Here is a 17,900-nt window from a genome sequence, read left to right as displayed (position 1 = left end):
TTCAACTTTTCTGAATCCAATCGGAACTTTAATGGCAAAACAAGTTAGCCCAAGATCAAAGAGCGAGGTCCCCATGGACGTTGCATCATCCCACAACCGTGGCACTGGCCTAATCGTGCATTATGAATTACTAACTGCTGATGCTCTAGAGGCTAAACTAGTGGTACAAAGAGATTCTGCTTCTGCACTTAGAGATGAAGTTGACATGTTGAGGAAGCAAACAACACAATCACAAGCAGTACTCAAGACAACCACTAAATATTTGGTGGATTTCAAAACGAAGCAAGCTGAGACTGACCAGATTGTTAAGGTCCTGAAGCAAAAAAGGAAATTAAATTCCTACTTGGTAAATCATAGGTGAAATGTTCTTTCCATCATTGAATAACCTTTGTGTTGTCTGTTCATGTAATCAATCAAACCATTTGTTTTAGAGATCATGTAATAATTGGTTTTTGTTCATTTTTTGGTTTGTAATTTTATTTGAGCACAAGTCTGTATTAATTGATAAGACTTAGAGACATTCCATTTGGATTGCTGTGCTAGACCTACAAATATGCCAATCAGGCTGAATGTGCATTCAACAATAGTAGTAGTATAGATGGACCATAAGTGGCACGCATCGGAAAGGGCCAAGATGCTGGCTAAAAAAGGAGGCTGTTGTAGCCAAAAAAAAGTACAACGGCCTGGCTTATGTATGTTAGTTGATATTATTGATCCATATACTCTATAAGTGTTTATATGTCTGTTAGTTCTGGACATTCTTGGTTGATTGACTCGGTATTTGAATCTTGATACATCACTTGTGTACATACCTAAATGGGAGTACACATTATGTTGCGTGTGACATTTGAGTTGGACATGAAGTGTTCCAAATATTCGAATTCACCTTAAACTAGATTCTAGCTTCTGAATTTGAGTATCGGCATTTGTAAACCATATTCATATACGACAGTGGAATACATCTTTGTCGTCCTTTTGAAGATATATAAAAACACATAGAATGATTTGTAAAGATTCATATAGGAATACAAAATGGATTCGAATTTAGTTGCCAGGGTAACCATGGATGCTTATTGTCCCAAAATTCGAAAGAAGCAGCAAAATGTCCACTCCCATGTCGGTTGCCCGAAGCAAAGTGTTTGGGAGATGGAAATTACTGTCTACCCATTACACGGACAATCCATCGGCCCGATTTCCACTGCTATAAATTGGGGTAGGTTAGTAACTTCAATTAGACGTGACACGGCCGCCTTTGAGCCCATTCCGACACGGTGGGCGTCAAACATGGGCGGCAAAACACATTTGATTCAAGCTCGTCCGAAAGACCTCTGTTTCTCCCTCCATTCCCCATTCATACATGGTGGGCGGTAAAACAAACTCGACTCAGCCAAAATCGATGTAGGCAAATATTTTCAATAGGACAGGTTTGTAACTTCACTTAGACATGACACAACCGCCCTACCTGTCAGGTCCGTTCATACACCATGGGCGCCAACCACCCTCTCCTCGCCCGAAATCGCTCTGGGCAAATATTGGCGAGATGCGAGATTACCTTCCTATCCCCAACCAACGAGACGTCCAAATTTTAAAGGGGGGCTAAGTTCGTAACTTTCCCCTATTTCAGAAAGGCGCGTCCCAAAAACATGGTTCCTTGTACCTCTCCCTCCATTTCCCATTCATACACCATCCGCGCTAGAACACCCCATCCCCACACCAGCCTCCATCCGCCACCCCATCCATCGTCGCCGTCCTCCACCACATCCATCGTCACCATCCTCCACCATGCCAGAGCGCCTACCAAGACCGCGTCATCCACTGCTAGAGATGGACGATTTTCTCATACACGGCGACGGACCAATAGCCTTGCATCGCGTCCTCTCGCTTCATCGGCGCCGTCGTCCTCTTTGCCGGGGCCGCTCACATGACCTTCTCTTCCACCGCAACGGGACTTATCCCCCGATGCACCCGTCTACCATCGCAGATCTGCTTCAACACAACCGACAACCATTGCACCCCCGATGCCTACACGGCACCGCAGAGAGGTGGTACTTCATATCTCCTCAACTTTTTGATCTCAACCAGAAAATAGATCTTAACTTGGTTACTATACTTTCTTTTCAGCTCTTAGAATTTAGTTCTTAGTTCGAAGCAAACAATGGATGCTAAATATCATTTCTTCGGTTTGCAGCTTCAAATCTGCCATGGCACAACCATAATACAGTTTAATTGATCATGCTTAGGGTTTAATTGCTCATGTTGGTTCCGTGGTGGTTTCTTTAATAGAAATCGGAGGGGAAACCCTCTTTTGCTAAAAAAATATGCTTAGAGTTTCCCCCTTTTATGATCACTATATGATCAGAATACGTGCTTCGTGTCATAATAACACTGCTCCACCCATCAAGCTAAACAAGCTTAGTTGTTCAAATACGAATCTGATATTATTAAAACAGAGTTGTTTAATTGGTCAGCTAAATGTTCCTAAATTAGTTTCGAAAATGCATGTTCGCCGCTCGGGTGTGTATCTCTACAGGGTGCCCACGGTGGGCCGGCCCACCCTGGGATTTTGGGTGTCCCAGGCCCAGATTCCCCTTTGTTATGCTGCACGCTTCCAATCTCTACTCGCCCCCAGCCACCTTCCTCGCCGGTGACTTGCCATCCCCGGACGGCATGACTCTAGGAGGAGACGTCGGACTAACAGGAGGCCAGGAGCCGCTCGCCCAACAGTGTCACCGCTGCCCGGGCGCGCCGCTGTGCCTACCTTTCCAGTCCGTTCAGGGCTCAGGCGTGCAGCACCCACCAAGCCAACCTGATTTATCCTGAGATACGTCCTCAACACTCAGCAGCCACTCCTCATCACCCATTTTCTAATTGATTTGTCATTAGGCAGGACTGTCATTAGGGTTTGTTGTGTGCTCAGTGCTACCTACACTTAATGGTTCAGATGTATTTCGGTAATCTTTAGTACATCTAAAGTTCACAGGGTTTTCAAAATTCCGGCCCTCGGAACAAACACTAGTCATTTTGGATTGTTGGTCATAGTGACATTGACCCAGATTACTACTGCAAGCCAGGTTTGTTGACAATTTTACTTGTCTTTCTTACTCATTCGATATAATATCCAATTATTCACATTGATTAGTTGCAAACAATAAATGCTAGACAAAGTTCTTCATTCAGATTTTGGATGGTCTCTTACTGCAGTTACAATTATGCATACTTGTCCTAGTAAGCTCGCAAGTAAATGATTGATTCACTACATCTATGCTTGCCTTGTCATATTTGTTGTCAATATTCTTTTAGAGATGAGCACCCTGTTTCTAAATACTGGAACCATAGACATGAGTGAATAGTATTTCTCTATGTGATCTCTTCCATCATATGTGGGCAACGAACACTGCATTGTATAGAAAGAAAGTGTCATTTCCAGCTTTTACATAGGTTTCAATCTTTTACATGGAATACAATCTGCTTACTTGCTTTGTGTCGCACTACCAACACCCCACCCTTGAAAACATTATGCCACTCATAATTGCTTAGTTTATTTGTTCAAATACGAATTTCATATGATTCTAATGTTCCTACTTCAGTTTTGAAATGTGTGCCTGCCTGTTATAGAGACATAAGGGGTTTGTATTTCTGTGTGTGGTCTGGTCAGCACGGTTGGGGAGGTGAACTTTGCATATGCAGGGGTTTATAGGGAGACACTCTTCGAGTTGAATCTGTAATGCATTCCATAGATAATCTAACTACTTTTTATGTTTTCATGAATCTCAGATTCTGAATAGCATCATAATGATTATGAGCTTGCGCGCATGAAAAGAATAAAGCAGAACAATGCCATGGCTATCAAACTTGGCATTAAGGGACTGAAATCAAGTCTGGATGCAATGCAATGCAAACGCTCTCCACCTACAGATTCATGCTCAGAATATGATCCTAATAGTGATTCTGAGCTAGAGGGAGACCTAAGTCAATGTAGCTCCCTAGTGGAGGAGTCAGAGGAAGATGCCCTATCTTATTCACCCATCAAGGTACTTGCTCTAACTTTCCAAGGTTACATTGCTCGCACATATCTTGCAACCGATGATTTGCATTGCTTCTACTTTGTTGAACTGCCATTAGCTTAGTTTACACATCATGTATGTGAATACGCCCTGCCTATCCATTTTCAGTACATATTCCATCTATCATCATACCATATTTATCCATTCGAATGTTGTTCTTGTGTATCAGACGTTCAAAAGGAAGAGGGCGATTGCTGATCATGGAGGAGCACAAGCAAAGTATTTGGAAAAGGTAGTGGCACCTGATAAATCAAATAGCCCATTAGGTGTAGTTGCATTATCACCTGACCCACAAAACACCCCAACTCTAGCAGAGTCTAGCCCTACTACACTGGTCATTTCTGATGCCCCAACTCAGCAGACCCCAACTGCAGCAAACAGTATGATTATGCTAGTTGACATAGCACCAGCTGTACGACGCAAAACCCCCATTCCAGCAAAGAGTACACCAAATCCAGTTGCCAAATCCCTTTTCGAACTAGAGAGAGCCCCCATTGCAGCAAATAGGACCCCTGTTCCATTTCTTCCCAGTTTAGAAGATGGAGCTTATGTTGTTGTCAGGAACTTTGTGCGCATCTTTCCTTCATGGAAAGATTATACCGCAGACACAGAACAATTTCCAGTCTTCCTCCGCAACTTACACGTAAGTAATGTACTAATGTTATTCATTGTCATTACTGCATATGTTTCTGCTCACAAAAGACACAAGATTTCATTCTTTTAAATAGGTGAGGAGCACACTGGATTGTGATGACGAGCAAGGGTTGGTTGCACTTTTCAAGCACTCGTTGATGAAGTATCGTTCCTACCTGAGGCAAGCGCACTTCGATGGCAAGCCTCTGAAAGAAATTTCTGTAAAGTCTCCGGTGCTACATTTATCCGACGGTGACTGGAATAATCTTGTTAGACATTGGTCTCAGCTGCAGCGTAAGGTACTGTCTATGATATCACATCATAATTTGAACTACATTTCTGCATTTGCCTTAATGTCTCACTTGTACGAAAACTGTTAGCAGAAGAACATTCGTTCTCAAGGGACCACAGAATCTCGCAACTATACTGCACACAACATTGCTCTTGTGAGTACCTCTTGCCCTATATGACCATACTGACATCCATAGTTGTTTGATTATGTAGCATCACTGCACATGTTAGCCTCGTAATCGTCCATTTGGTGGACATTATAAGATCTGTATGGACTCTTACATAAATTTAGAATCAACCTAATGCTTTTGAAGAGGTTTAGCTCTGCAGTCCTCTTGTAAGGACTGGACGTGGTCTATCACTGTACTTACATTAACAGCTACTCCCTCTATTCCATAATATAAGAACGTTTTGTACAGTACACCATTGTTCAAAACACTCTTGTATCATGGGAAGAGGGATTAGTTCATTTTGTAGCATTCTGCATCTTATCTCCTTCGCCCACCATTTACTAAAAAAGATCAGATCTATATTTAATCTTACCAACAAGTAGAATACACAGACAATGCCAGTGCAGAAGTGTAGCCCATTGCTCTTGTCAGTACATTTTGTCCTGTAACGCTTGTACTTCCAGGGATTGGTAGTTGATTATGTAGCATCAATCTGCATCTTATCTTCATTATCCTCTATCCCTTCCAGTATTATCATATCTATAATTACTCTCTACAAAATGTAGAGTACAGACAATGCTTATGAAGAAGATTCTGTGCTGAAATTCTTGAGTTATCCTTCCCTTGACATGGAGAAGGGCATTATAAAGCCGGTGTTAACTGTTAATGTAAGTCAGTCCTTCTAAAGCCTTTATCCTCAACTGATGTTTAATTTGCTCATACTCCCTATCGTTTACTGCTGTTTAGTTTGCTGTTTCTACCAAAATGCATGTTCGCAAGAACCGTAAGTTCTAAGTTTTACTTGTAAAACCAAATTCCTTATTCAGACCATGCACATTACTTAATACTCCCTATATGTATGCTTGTTTTTGTGTCTCTATAATCCAGTGTGTGGTGAAGCAGCCCATGTTTGCACCTTGTCATCTCCTGTTTTATCTTACTGATGTGGCTGATGATATGAACAACATGCCATGCACATTATCCAAAATAGATACAATGATTTTCTTTGCCCTTCATCTATGCTTGTTATGTTGACATGGTAATCCAGTAGTGTGGTGAAGCTCCCCGCATTATGGACAATGCCAAATTATGCTATTGATATTTTGAACTTACTCTTTATTTTCAAATTTGAAATTGGATGGAATTGACAACACAGTTATCATCTTTGTTTATACACGTGCAAAACCTGTCATCTCTCTGCTTTGTTTCAGGGTGATATGCCTGATGGCATGCACAAGTCTGCTGAAGGCTGTGAGACAAACCCAACATATATTGCAGCAAAGAAGGCAAAACATCTTGAAGATAGCAAGACAAACCCAAAGTCTTGTCTTGATGCAGTGTTCAAGTTACTTGAGACTAACAGTCAGACAAGCTCACATAATTCATTGTCTGAATCAGTTCGACTTCTTCAATCCCAACTTATAGCAGAAAGGCATTCTACAACTCAACTTTGACTTGAAGTCCTATCTCTAAGAAAGATTGCGGAGAACACCAATGAGAACCTCATCGCTAAACAGCTACACCTGGAAGCTATGACTGACATGCTAGGCCGGTCTCACAGCCTTGCTCAACAGCTTGCGCAGCAGTTCCCCCGCAAGGCTAACCTTTCTTGAACTGTCTTGGAAGTGGTCTCGGTTCAGTATTATTTTGTTACGCTGCAATGGTGCCCAGTTTTTCTAATTTGCTTCTTCGTTGCACTTTATGATCACTGGTGGCGAACTTCGATGCCCAGTGGATGTAATATACCTTAAATCTTTTATTGTATAGTGTAGGTTTATTCTTAGTTACTATGCCGTAATTTCATTATTGTATAGAGTAGGTTTGTTCTTAATTCCTACTAGTTACTGCCATCATTCGCTATCTGAAAAAAATCAGATGTAGTCGACCGAGCCGAAACATTCGACTCTAATGGGCCAGGCTTTTAGCGGGCCACAATTGGGCCGGCCTGCATCTTTCTTGGGCCCGAATGATTGGGGCCTTCACACATTGCGCCAGGCCCAAACTTACACCGGCCTATATTTTAGTTGGGCCTTTTGTCGACCCAACACTTAGTTTGGCCAATGTAGCGTTGGGCTATTAACAGGCTGAATATTGTACTGGCCTGTTACGGCCAAGATGAAACCATGGGCCTTTAGCAGGCCAAAATGCATGTTGGGCCTCAATTTTCACTAGTCGTCGATGGGCATTCAGCAGGCCGAAATGTAGACTGGGCTTTTTTGGGCCCAGGTAGCTCACGTGCCGTTACCAGGCCGAAACATATCTTGGGCCTTAGTTGGCCCACTGATATCATGGGCCTTTAAGAGGCCGAAAGCTTAGTACAGGCATCAACGGGCCGAATTACGCGACAGGCCTTTAACAGGCCCAAAGTCACGTTGGGCTTAACTGTTGCCACCTTTAGCACGGGCCGTTAGTGGGTCCGATGTCCCGTCGGACCATATATGGCCCATGGGTAGCACGGGCCATTCCCAGGCCGAAAGTCCCACCGGGCTGAAATGGGCCCATGTCTACATCAGGCCTCTAACAGGACGAAAGTCACTGGGTTGTAGTTGGGCCCAAATATTCGGCGAATAATTAACGGGCCAGATCTGGCTTCGGGCCGCAAATGGGCCCAAATATTGGGCGAACAATTAACGGGCCAGATCTGGCTTTGGGCCGCAAATGGGCCCAAATATTTGGCGAACAATTAATGGGCCAGATCTGGCTTAGGGCCGTAAATGGGCATTTATTAAGCAGGCCGTTATTGGGCTGGCCCACGTACCTAATTAAGTACTACGGGCCTTTGACTGGGCCAACCTTTTTAACCTATATGGGCCTCTGTTGGGCCCAGCCACGTGTCGATGTATCATAGGCATGTCTCCTCCAACGGACGGGTGACATCTGGCCCACTGACGAGCTGATAGGTGTTCCCTTCGGCCAATCATAATTTTACACGTGGAAATTTCCCGTTGGTCAGGGCTGTTAACAGGTTATTGGATCCAAAATCTGACCCGATAGCTTAACGGCGTTCCGTTACGGTGGATGCCACATGTCGGTCACCCTTGACGAAAGCACTTCTGTGACGTGCGATTTATCGTCATGGAAGTGGACACTTCCGTGATGATAATTTTCGTAATGTCATGGAACACTTCTACGACAGCACATGTATGACTATCTTGATTCTGTCATAAAATCGTGATGGATGTACATGCATGACAAAAAACGTGACCCACTCTGACAAACATGTATCATCACGGAAGTGTATTTTTTTGTAGTGCTCGTAGACCGGAAGTGGAAGCATTATGACAACGCGGTTGATGTAGCCGTACGTCTTCACAATTCGACCGATCCTAGCACCGAACATACGGCAGCTCCGTGTTAAGCACATGTTCAGCTCGATGACGTCCCTCGTACTCTTGATCCAGTTGAGGCTGAGGGAGAGTTCCTTCAGAACGATGGCGTGGCGACGATGATGATGAAGTTACCGGCGCAGGGCTTCGCCTAAGCACTACGATAATATGACCAAGGTGGAATATGGTGGAGGCGAGCACCGCACACGGCTAAATAATCAACTTGTGTGTCTATGGGGTGCCCCCTCCCCCCATATAAAGGAGTGGAGGAGGAGAGGTCCGACCTACAAGGGAACAACGTATGTTGTTATGCGGTTTGACCGATAAAGATCTTCGTAGAATATGTAAGAGCCAATATGAGCATCTAGGTTCCGCTACTGGTTATTGACCGGAGACGTGTCTCATTCATGTCTACATAGTTCTCGAACCCGTAGGGTCCGCATGCTTAATGTTCTGTGAAGATCGGTATTATGAGTTTATGTGTTTTGATGTACCGAAGCTAGTTTGGAGTCCTGGATATGATCAGGGACATGACGAGGAGTCTCGAAATGGTCGAGACATAAAGATCGATATTTTGGAAGCCTATATTTGGACATCGGAATAGTTCCGGGTGAATTCGGGAATTTACCGGAGTACCGGGAGGTTACCGAAACCCCCCGGTAAGTGTATGGGCCTTATTGGGCCATAGTGGAGAGAGAGAAAGAGGAGACCAGGGCAGGCTGCGCCCCCTCTCCTTCTGGCCCGAATTAGACTAGGAGGGGGGCCGCGCCCCCTTTCCTTCCTCCCTCTCTCCTCCTTCCTTTTCTCCTAGTCCAACTAGGGAAGGGGGGGGGGGAATCCTACTCCCGGTGGGAGTAGGACTCCTCCAGGGCGCGCCATAGCTAGGCCGGCCCTCCCCCTACTCCACTCCTTTATATACGGGGGAGGGGGGCACCCCATAGACACACACAAGTTGATCATTGATCTCTTAGTCGTGTGCGGTGCCTCCCTCCACCATAATCCACCTCGGTCATATCGTTTTGGTGCTTAGGCGAAGTCCTGCGTCGGTAGCTTCATCATCACTGTCATCATGTCGTTGTGCTAACAAAACTCTCCCTCGACTTTGCTGGATCGGAGTTCGTGGGGCGTCACCGAGCTGAACGTGTGCAGACCGCGGAGGCGCCGTATGTTTGGTACAAGGATCGGTCGATCATGAAGACGTACGACTACATCAACCGCGTTGTCATAACGCTTCCGCTTTCGGTCTACGAGGGTATGTGGAAAACACTCTCCCCTCTCATTGCTATGCATCACCATGATCTTGCGTGTGCGTAGGATTTTTTTTGAAATTACTACGTTCCCCAACAGTGGCATTCGAGCCAGGTTATGCGTAGATGTTATATGCACGAGTAGAACACAAGTGAGTTGTGGGCGATAATAGTCATACTACTTACCAGCATGTCATACTTTGATTTGGCGGTATTGTTGGATGAAGTGGCTCAGACCGACATTACGCTTACGCTTATGCGAGACTGGTTCTACCGACGTGCTTTGAACACAGGTGGCTAGCGGGTGTCAGTTTCTCCAACTTTAATTGAATCGAGTGTGGCTATGCCCGGTCCTTGTTGAAGGTTAAAACAGCACATACTTGACAAAAAATCATTGTGGTTTTGATGCGTAGGTAAGAATAGTTCTTGCTAGAAGCCCGTAGCCGCCACGTAAAACTTGCAACAACAAAGTAGAGTACATCTAACTTGTTTTTGCAGCGCATGTTGTGATGTGATATGATCAAGACGTGATGAGATGTAGTTTGTTGTACGAGATGATCATGTTTTGTTAAAGTTATCGGCAACTCGCAAGAGCCTTATGCTTATCTCTTTATTGCATAAGATGCAAGCACCATATAATTGCTTTACTTTATCGCTATGCGATAGCAATAGTTGCAAAAGCAATAGTTGGCGAGACGACCATGTGATGACACATTGATAGAGATCAAGATGATGGAGATCATGGTGTCATGCCGGTGACGATGGAGATCAAGATAGTACTTTGGAGATGGAGATCATAAGCACAAGATGATGATGGCCATATCATGCCACATATTTTGATTGCATGTGATGTTTATCTTCTATGCATCTTATTTTGCTTAGTACGATGGTATCATTATAAGATGATCCCTTACTAAATTTCAAGGTATAAGTGTTCTCCCTGAGTATGCACCGTTACGACAGTTCTTCGTGTTGAGACACCACATGATGATCGGGTGTGATAGTCTCTACGTTCACATACAACGGGTGCAAGCCAGTTTTGCACACGCAGAATACTTGGGTTAAACTTGACGAGCCTAGCATATGCAGATATGGCCTCGGAACACTGGAGACCAAAAGGTCAAGCGTGAATCATATAGTAGATATGATCAACATAGTGATGTTCACCATTGAAAACTACTCCATCTCACGTGATGATCGGACACGGTTTAGTTGATTTGGATCACGTGATCATTTAGATGACTAGAGGGATGTCTATCTAAGTGGGAGTTCTTAAGCAATATGATTAATAGAACTTTAACTTATCATGAACTTAGTCCTGATAGTATTTTGCAAATTATGTTGTAGATCAATAGCTCGTGTTATAGCTTCCCTATGTTTTCTATGTGTTCCTAGAGAAAACTAAGTTGAAAGATGATAGTAGCAATGATGCGAACTGGGTCCATGATATGAGGTTTTATCCTCATTGCCGCACAGAAGAATTATGTCCTTGATGCACCGCTAGGTGACAGACCTATTGCAGGAGCAGATGCAGACGTTATGAATGTTTGGCTAGCTCAATATGATGACTACTTGATAGTTTAGTGCACCATGCTTTACAGCTTAGAACCGGGGCTTCAAAAACATTTTTGAAACGTCACAGAGCATATGAGATGTTCCAAGAGCTGAAATTGGTATTTCAGACTCATGTCCGTGTCAAGAGGTATGAGACTTCTGACAAGTACTTTGCCTAAAAGATGGACGAGAATTGCTCAACTAGTGAGCATGTGCTCAGATTGTCTGGGTACTACAATCGCTTGAATCAAGTGGGAGTTAATCTTCCAGATAAGATAGTGATTGACAGAGTTCTCTAGTCACCATCACCAAGTTACTAGAATTTCGCGATGAACTATAGTATGCAAGGGATGACGAAAACGTTTCCCGAGCTCTTCGTGATGCTGAAATCAACGAAGGTAGAAATCAAGAAAGAGCTTCAAGTGTTGATGATTGACAAGACCACTAGTTTCAAGAAAAGGGCAAAGGGAAAGAAAGGGAACTTCAAGTAGAATGACAAGCAAGTTGTCACTCCCGTGAAGAAGCCCAAAGCTGGACCAAAGCCTGAAACTGAGTGCTTCTACTGCAAAGGAAATGGTCACTGGAAGCGGAAATGCCCTGAATATTTGGTGGATAAGAAGGATGGCAAAGTGAACAAAGGTATATTTGATATACATGTTATTGATGTGTACCTTACTAGTGCTCGTAGTAGCCCCTGGGTATTTGATACTTGTTCGGTTGCTGAAGATTAGTAACTCGAAACAGGAGTTACAGAATAAACAGAGACTATTTGAGAGTGAAGTGTCGATGTGTGTTGGAAGTGGTTCCAAGATTGATATGATCATCATCGGACACTCCCTATACTTTCGAGATTAGTGTTGAACCTAAATAATTTATTTTGGTGTTTGCGTTGAGCATAAATATGATTAGATCATGTTTATTGTGATACGATTATTCATCTAAAGAAGAGAATAAATTGTTATTCTATTTACATGACTAAAACCTTATATGGTCATACACCCAATGTTGATGGTTTATTGAATCTTGATCGTAGTGATACACATATTCATAATATTGATGCCAAAAGATGCAAAGTTGATAATGACAGTGCAACATATTTGTGGCACTGCCATTTGGGTCATATCGGTGTAAAGCGCATGAAGAAACTCCATAAAGATGGACTTTTGGAATCACTTGATTATAAATCATTTGATGTTTGCGAACCCTTCCTTATGGGCAAGATGACTAAAACTCCATTCTCTGGAACAATGGAACGAGCTAGTGACTTATTGGAAATAATACATACCGATGTATGCGGTCCAATGAGTGTTGATGCTCGTGGCAGGTGCCGTTATTTTCTGACCTTCACAAATGATTTGAGCAGATATGGGTATATCTACTTAATGAAACACAAGTCTGAAACATTTGAAAAGTTCAAAGAATTTCAGAGTGAAGTGGAGAATCATCGTAACAAGAAAATAAAGTTTCTACGATCTGATCGTAGAGGGGAATATTTGAGTTACGAGTTTGGCCTTCATTTAAAACAATGTGGAATAGTTTCACAGCTCACGCCACATGAAACACCACAGCGTAATGGTGTGTCTGAACATCGTAACCGCACTTTATTGGATATGGTGCAATCTATGATGTCTCTTACCGGGTTACCACTATCGTTTTGGGGTTATGCATTAGAGACAACTGCATTCACTTTAAATAGGGCACCATCAAAATCCGTTGAGACGACGCCTTATGAACTGTGGTTTGGCAAGAAACCAAAGTTGTTGTTTCTTAAAGTTTGGGGCTGTGATGCTTATGTGAAAAAGCTTCAACCTGATAAGCTCGAACCCAAATCGGAGAAGTTCGTCTTCATAGGATACCCAAAGGAAACTGTTGGGTACACCTTCTATCACAGATCTAAAGTCAAGATATTCATTGCTAAGAATGGATCCTTTCTAGAGAAGGAGTTTCTCTCAAAAGAAGTGAGTGGGAGGAAAGTAGAGCTTGATGAGGTAATTGTACCTTCTCCCGAATTGGAAAGTAGTTCATCACAGAAATCAGTTCCAGTGATTCCTACACCAATTAGTGAGGAAGCTAATGATGATTATCATGAAACATCAGATCAAGTTACTACAGAACCTCGTAGGTCTTCCAGAGTATGGTCCGCACCAGAGTGGTACAGTAATCCTATTCTCGAAGTCATGTTACTTGACCATGATGAAACTACGAGCTATGAGGAAGCGATGATGAGCCTAGATTCCGCAAAATGGCTTGAGAACATGAAATCTGAGATGGGATCCATGTATGAGAATAAAGTGTGGACTTTGGTGGACTTGCCCGATGATCCTCAAGGCATATTAAATAAATGGATCTTCAAGAGGAAGACGGACACTGATAGTAGTGTTACTATCTACAAAGCTTGACTTGTCGCAAAAAGGTTTTTGACAAGTTCAAGGTGTTGATGTCGGATATCGGGTTCCGGCAAAACCCTTAAGGTTTGAACTCTGGGGTGCGCACGAAGATCTTCTCCCTACCGGAACATGCCCACAATCTTGTCGCGATTCTAAGCTAGCACGATGAACAACACAAGAGGCATGAGGTTTATACTAGTTCGGGCCACCATTGTGGTGTAATACCCTAATCCAGTGTGTGGTGTGGTGGATTGCCTCTCGGGCTGATGACGAACAGTACAGAGGAAGACCAACCTCCCGAGGAGAGGTGTTCTTGTGGTGGTGTATTTGGAGAGGAGTCAATCCATCTCTCTTGGCTCTTGATCTGATTCCCCCTTTCTATTGTGATGGCTAGCCCTATTTATAGAGGCCCTGGTACTCTTCCCAAATATTGAGTGGGAAGGGAGCCAACAACGACCATTTTGAAGGGGGACAGCTAGTACAAGCTATCTTGACTAAAGGTGGCCTTCGACTGCCAAAGGCGCTGGTGGTGACGTCGTCTTGGGCTCCATGGTGACCTCCGTCTTGCCGCTCTGCTAGTCTTGGTCTCGTTGCACCGATATGGAAACCATTGTCTGATGCCTCGGTACACCGCGCCTGCGCTTGCCCCCTTTGCACCAAAGAGGAAACGAGGACACTGCGTGGGCTAGGCCCGCCTGGTCTTGATTGTCATGGCTTGCGTCATGAGCACCTCGCGAGGTACCCCTCGCCTTGATCTCTCCGCCTCCTCGCGAGCCTTCCTGGTGAGGCCGCCCCTGAGGAGGCCTTGCATCGTTCGCCCCGCGAGGCTTGGCCCCTCGCGAGGGTCTTGAGTGTTTGTTGATGAAGACGGGCCATACTGGGCCACTGGCTGAGCCATGCTGCAGGCCGCAGGTAGGCAGGTCTGGGGACACCTGTTCCCAGAACACCGACAGTAGCCCTCGGGCCCAAGGTGTGCTCGAACTTGGCTTAGCAACGAAGCCAAAGGGTAAGTGCGGAGCGCCGCAGGCCCCAACAGCCTGCGTCCTTGGTCGTCGTGTGGAGATTGATTGGACGTGGGTGTCTCCGCTTCCCCACGCTGCCTCGACAACTGCCTGATTTGATGAGTCAATGCTGCATGCAAAAAGAGTCATCATTACCTATGACCGTGGAGGCCGACGGTTGGCCTCCCTTGGGCTATAAATGGGGAGGGGCGAAAGCCCCTGTTGCACATCTCCCCTCGCCCCGCCTGCTTCTTCTCCCTCCTTGCTCTGGTTGCTTGCAGCATCCCGTCGCGCCCGTGAAGAGGTTCTCGGCCGCGGAGAAGGGGAAGGCTCGCCAGGAAGGGCCTGGCTCTCCTCCGCCCAAGCGCAACTGTGGCCGTCCCCGCAAGCATCCCACGACTCCCGTCGCGGCTTCTCGTGGTCGCGGTGGTGGCCGCCCATATCGAGCTAACCCAGTTGGTGGAGGAAGGTGTGCCGTGGCTGTGCGGCCTCCCCGGCCGCGCTTCCATTCGGCAGAGGTGCTGCCGGAGTTTGTTGTGCGGTCGGACAACCCGATTGGCAACTGGCTCTAGCTCCCTCGTTTCTTCACCGGTGAACTGCCAGCCGCTGGCCCCGGCGGGCTCTGGCTACAGGCGGACAGCTGCTGCAGCAGGGCCTCCTGGGTCGCGGCGGAGATCTCCATTGCCGGGAATGTGGCCCTGGCCCGGGGCAAGCAGACGTTTTCCCACGCGCGTGGCCTTGGCCGGCGGTGCACCCTCCACTTTAAGTACGACGGTGACGCGACCCTCTACATGAGGGTGTTTGGAGAAGATGGCCGCCGTGTCGGGTGCTGCCCTGAAGACGATGACGACGACGGGGTGCTTGGCCTTGGCGACGGCCGTGACGAGGGCGAAGGCGAACCTGCTCCCGGCGGCGACCGCAGCTCGTCGAGCTTCAGCGCCTCCTCCTCCGGTGACAGCTCCTCCATCGGTGCCCGTGACCAGCCACCACACCGCCGCGCCCGCTTTGAGGGTGGTAGAGGGTCGTCCCGTCGCCGCGCCCCGGTGAAGCGCGAGGCGGAGTCTGATTGAGCTTAGAAGGATGACGCAGATACCTTCTCGCGAGCTGCACGCTGTTTTTATTTTGTTTTTATCCTTTTCCTACATTGAGAGAGAAGTATGGAGCCCCATGGGGGCGTGCAACAGACTATGATCCTCTAATTATCATGCTACATTCATTGTCCCTGTGCTGTGTTATGGTGTCGTGGTTATGTGCCTGCGCATAGGAACAACTTAGCTCCGGATGTTTGCAGTAGTTTCCGCCTTGCGAGGTGCCTGCTTGAGGCCTCGCTGGGCGCCTTAAGAGCTGCGAAAATTAGTTGGGAGAATCATTTCAGACCCTTGGTCGTGAGGGTTGCCAGCTATGGCCTGGTGCTTTATGTCATGATGCCCGAGGGGCATGGACCGCGAGGGGTGCTCCCGCTATGAACTCGAATGAGAGGGCCTCGCGAAAAACAGTAGAAGAAGGCTCACGAGGGCGCCCGCGTAGCCCCCTCGCGAGGTTTGCGAGAGAAAGAGCGAGCCAGGCAAAAGCCGAAAACAGAGAACAGGGGCAGAAGACGGCAAACAACACTAGAAGCAACTTCAATGAAGGTTCAAACAAGGGAGGACAAGCCAACTATGGAAAGCAAATGAAAATCCGCATCCGGCACCTAGTCTAGTCTTCGACGTCTTCTCACCAGCGCGGAGCTAAGTGCTGCCACTGGGCGTGGGCGGGACCCCCCGAGGCCCGAGGGCGGCACTCCGGAGACTCCGGGGCGTGTACAGGCCCAACTCATTATTACATTAGAGTGTCATGGGCAGCGAGCTTCACAGGCACTGGGCCTTCTTCACAGGCACCGGGCCTTTCTTTAGGCGGCGAGCTTCACAGGCACCGTACCTTTCTTTGGGCGGCAAGCTTCACAGGCACCGGGCCTTCTTCACAGGCCCTGGGCCTTTCTTCAAGGGTAGAACTTCCGGAGGTGCTGAATGTTCCAAGAGTTTGGGATGGGCACCCCTTCCTGAGTCTCCAGGCGTGCGGCGCCAGGCCTCGAGAGTCCTGGGGCGGATGTTGCGGCAATGATACCGCTGCAGCGCCTGCTGATATCTTGCTGCTTGCAGTGTGGCTTCTCGACGACGCTCCTCCCCCAGCACGAGGTCCATCCCCCGCATGGCGTCCTGTTGCTCTTCATCAAACGCTAGGACCCGCGTGGAGCAACGCCTGACCTCGTGAGGGAGGACCGCCTCTGCTCTGTAGACGAGGAAGAACAGGGTCTCGCCAGTCGACTTGGTGGCGGTAGTGCGGATGGACCACAACACGGACTTGAGCTTGTCGTACCAGCCCCTGCTGCAGGCCTCCAGCTTCTTTTTGAAGGTCCTGGTTTTGAGGCCCTTCAGGACCTCTGCGTTAGCGTGTTCGGCCTGGCCATTACTCCGGGGGTGTGCCACCGAAGCGTAGCATATCTGTATTCCAAGGTTAGCACAATATGTTTTGAAGAGATTGCTGGTGAACTGCGAACCGTTGTCAGTGATAAATGCGATTAGGGACCCCGAACCGGCTCACGAGGCCCTTGATGAACTTGACCACAGAACCAGCTGGGATGGTGCGGACGGCTTCCACCTCTGCCCACTTGGTGAACTTGTCGATGGCGAGTAGAAGTAGCGGTGGCCCCCAGGCACTCGAGGAAACGAGCCCAAGATATCCAGCCCCCAGACCGTGAACGGCAACAAGAGTGGGATGGTCTGCAGGCCATGAGCTGGCTGATGGATCTGCTTGGAATGGAATTGGCAGGCTTCGCAGGCCTTCACCAGCTCGATTGCATCGTTGAGTGCCGTAGGCCAGTAGAACCCGCTGCAAAATGCCTTGCCGACGAGGGTCCGTGACGAAGAGTGGTGTCCGCAATCTCCACCGTGTATGTCGGCCAGCAACTCCTTCCCCTGTTCCCAAGAGATGCAACGCAGGGAAACATCATTTGGCCGCTTTCGGTAGAGCTCTCCGTCTTGGATGCAGTAGGACGTGGCCTGCGGGGCCACGTGTTCCGCGTCCTCCTCTTTCTCTGGTAGTTGCATTAGGTAGTCCTTAAATTCCATGGTGCAGCATCCCTCCTGAGGCTCTAACGCCAGCAGTAAGCGTGCTCCCGAGGTCGGGCCACAGGCCGGGGCTCCTGTGGCAGCTGGCTGAGGGAGTTCCTCCCGAGGTTGCGCTCTGCT

This window comes from Triticum aestivum, chromosome 5B (assembly GCF_018294505.1).
Source record: "Triticum aestivum cultivar Chinese Spring chromosome 5B, IWGSC CS RefSeq v2.1, whole genome shotgun sequence".
NCBI classification, from domain to species: Eukaryota; Viridiplantae; Streptophyta; class Magnoliopsida; order Poales; family Poaceae; genus Triticum; species Triticum aestivum.
The sequence above is the reverse complement of the archived record's forward strand: the minus strand, read 5'-3'. Positions refer to the sequence as shown.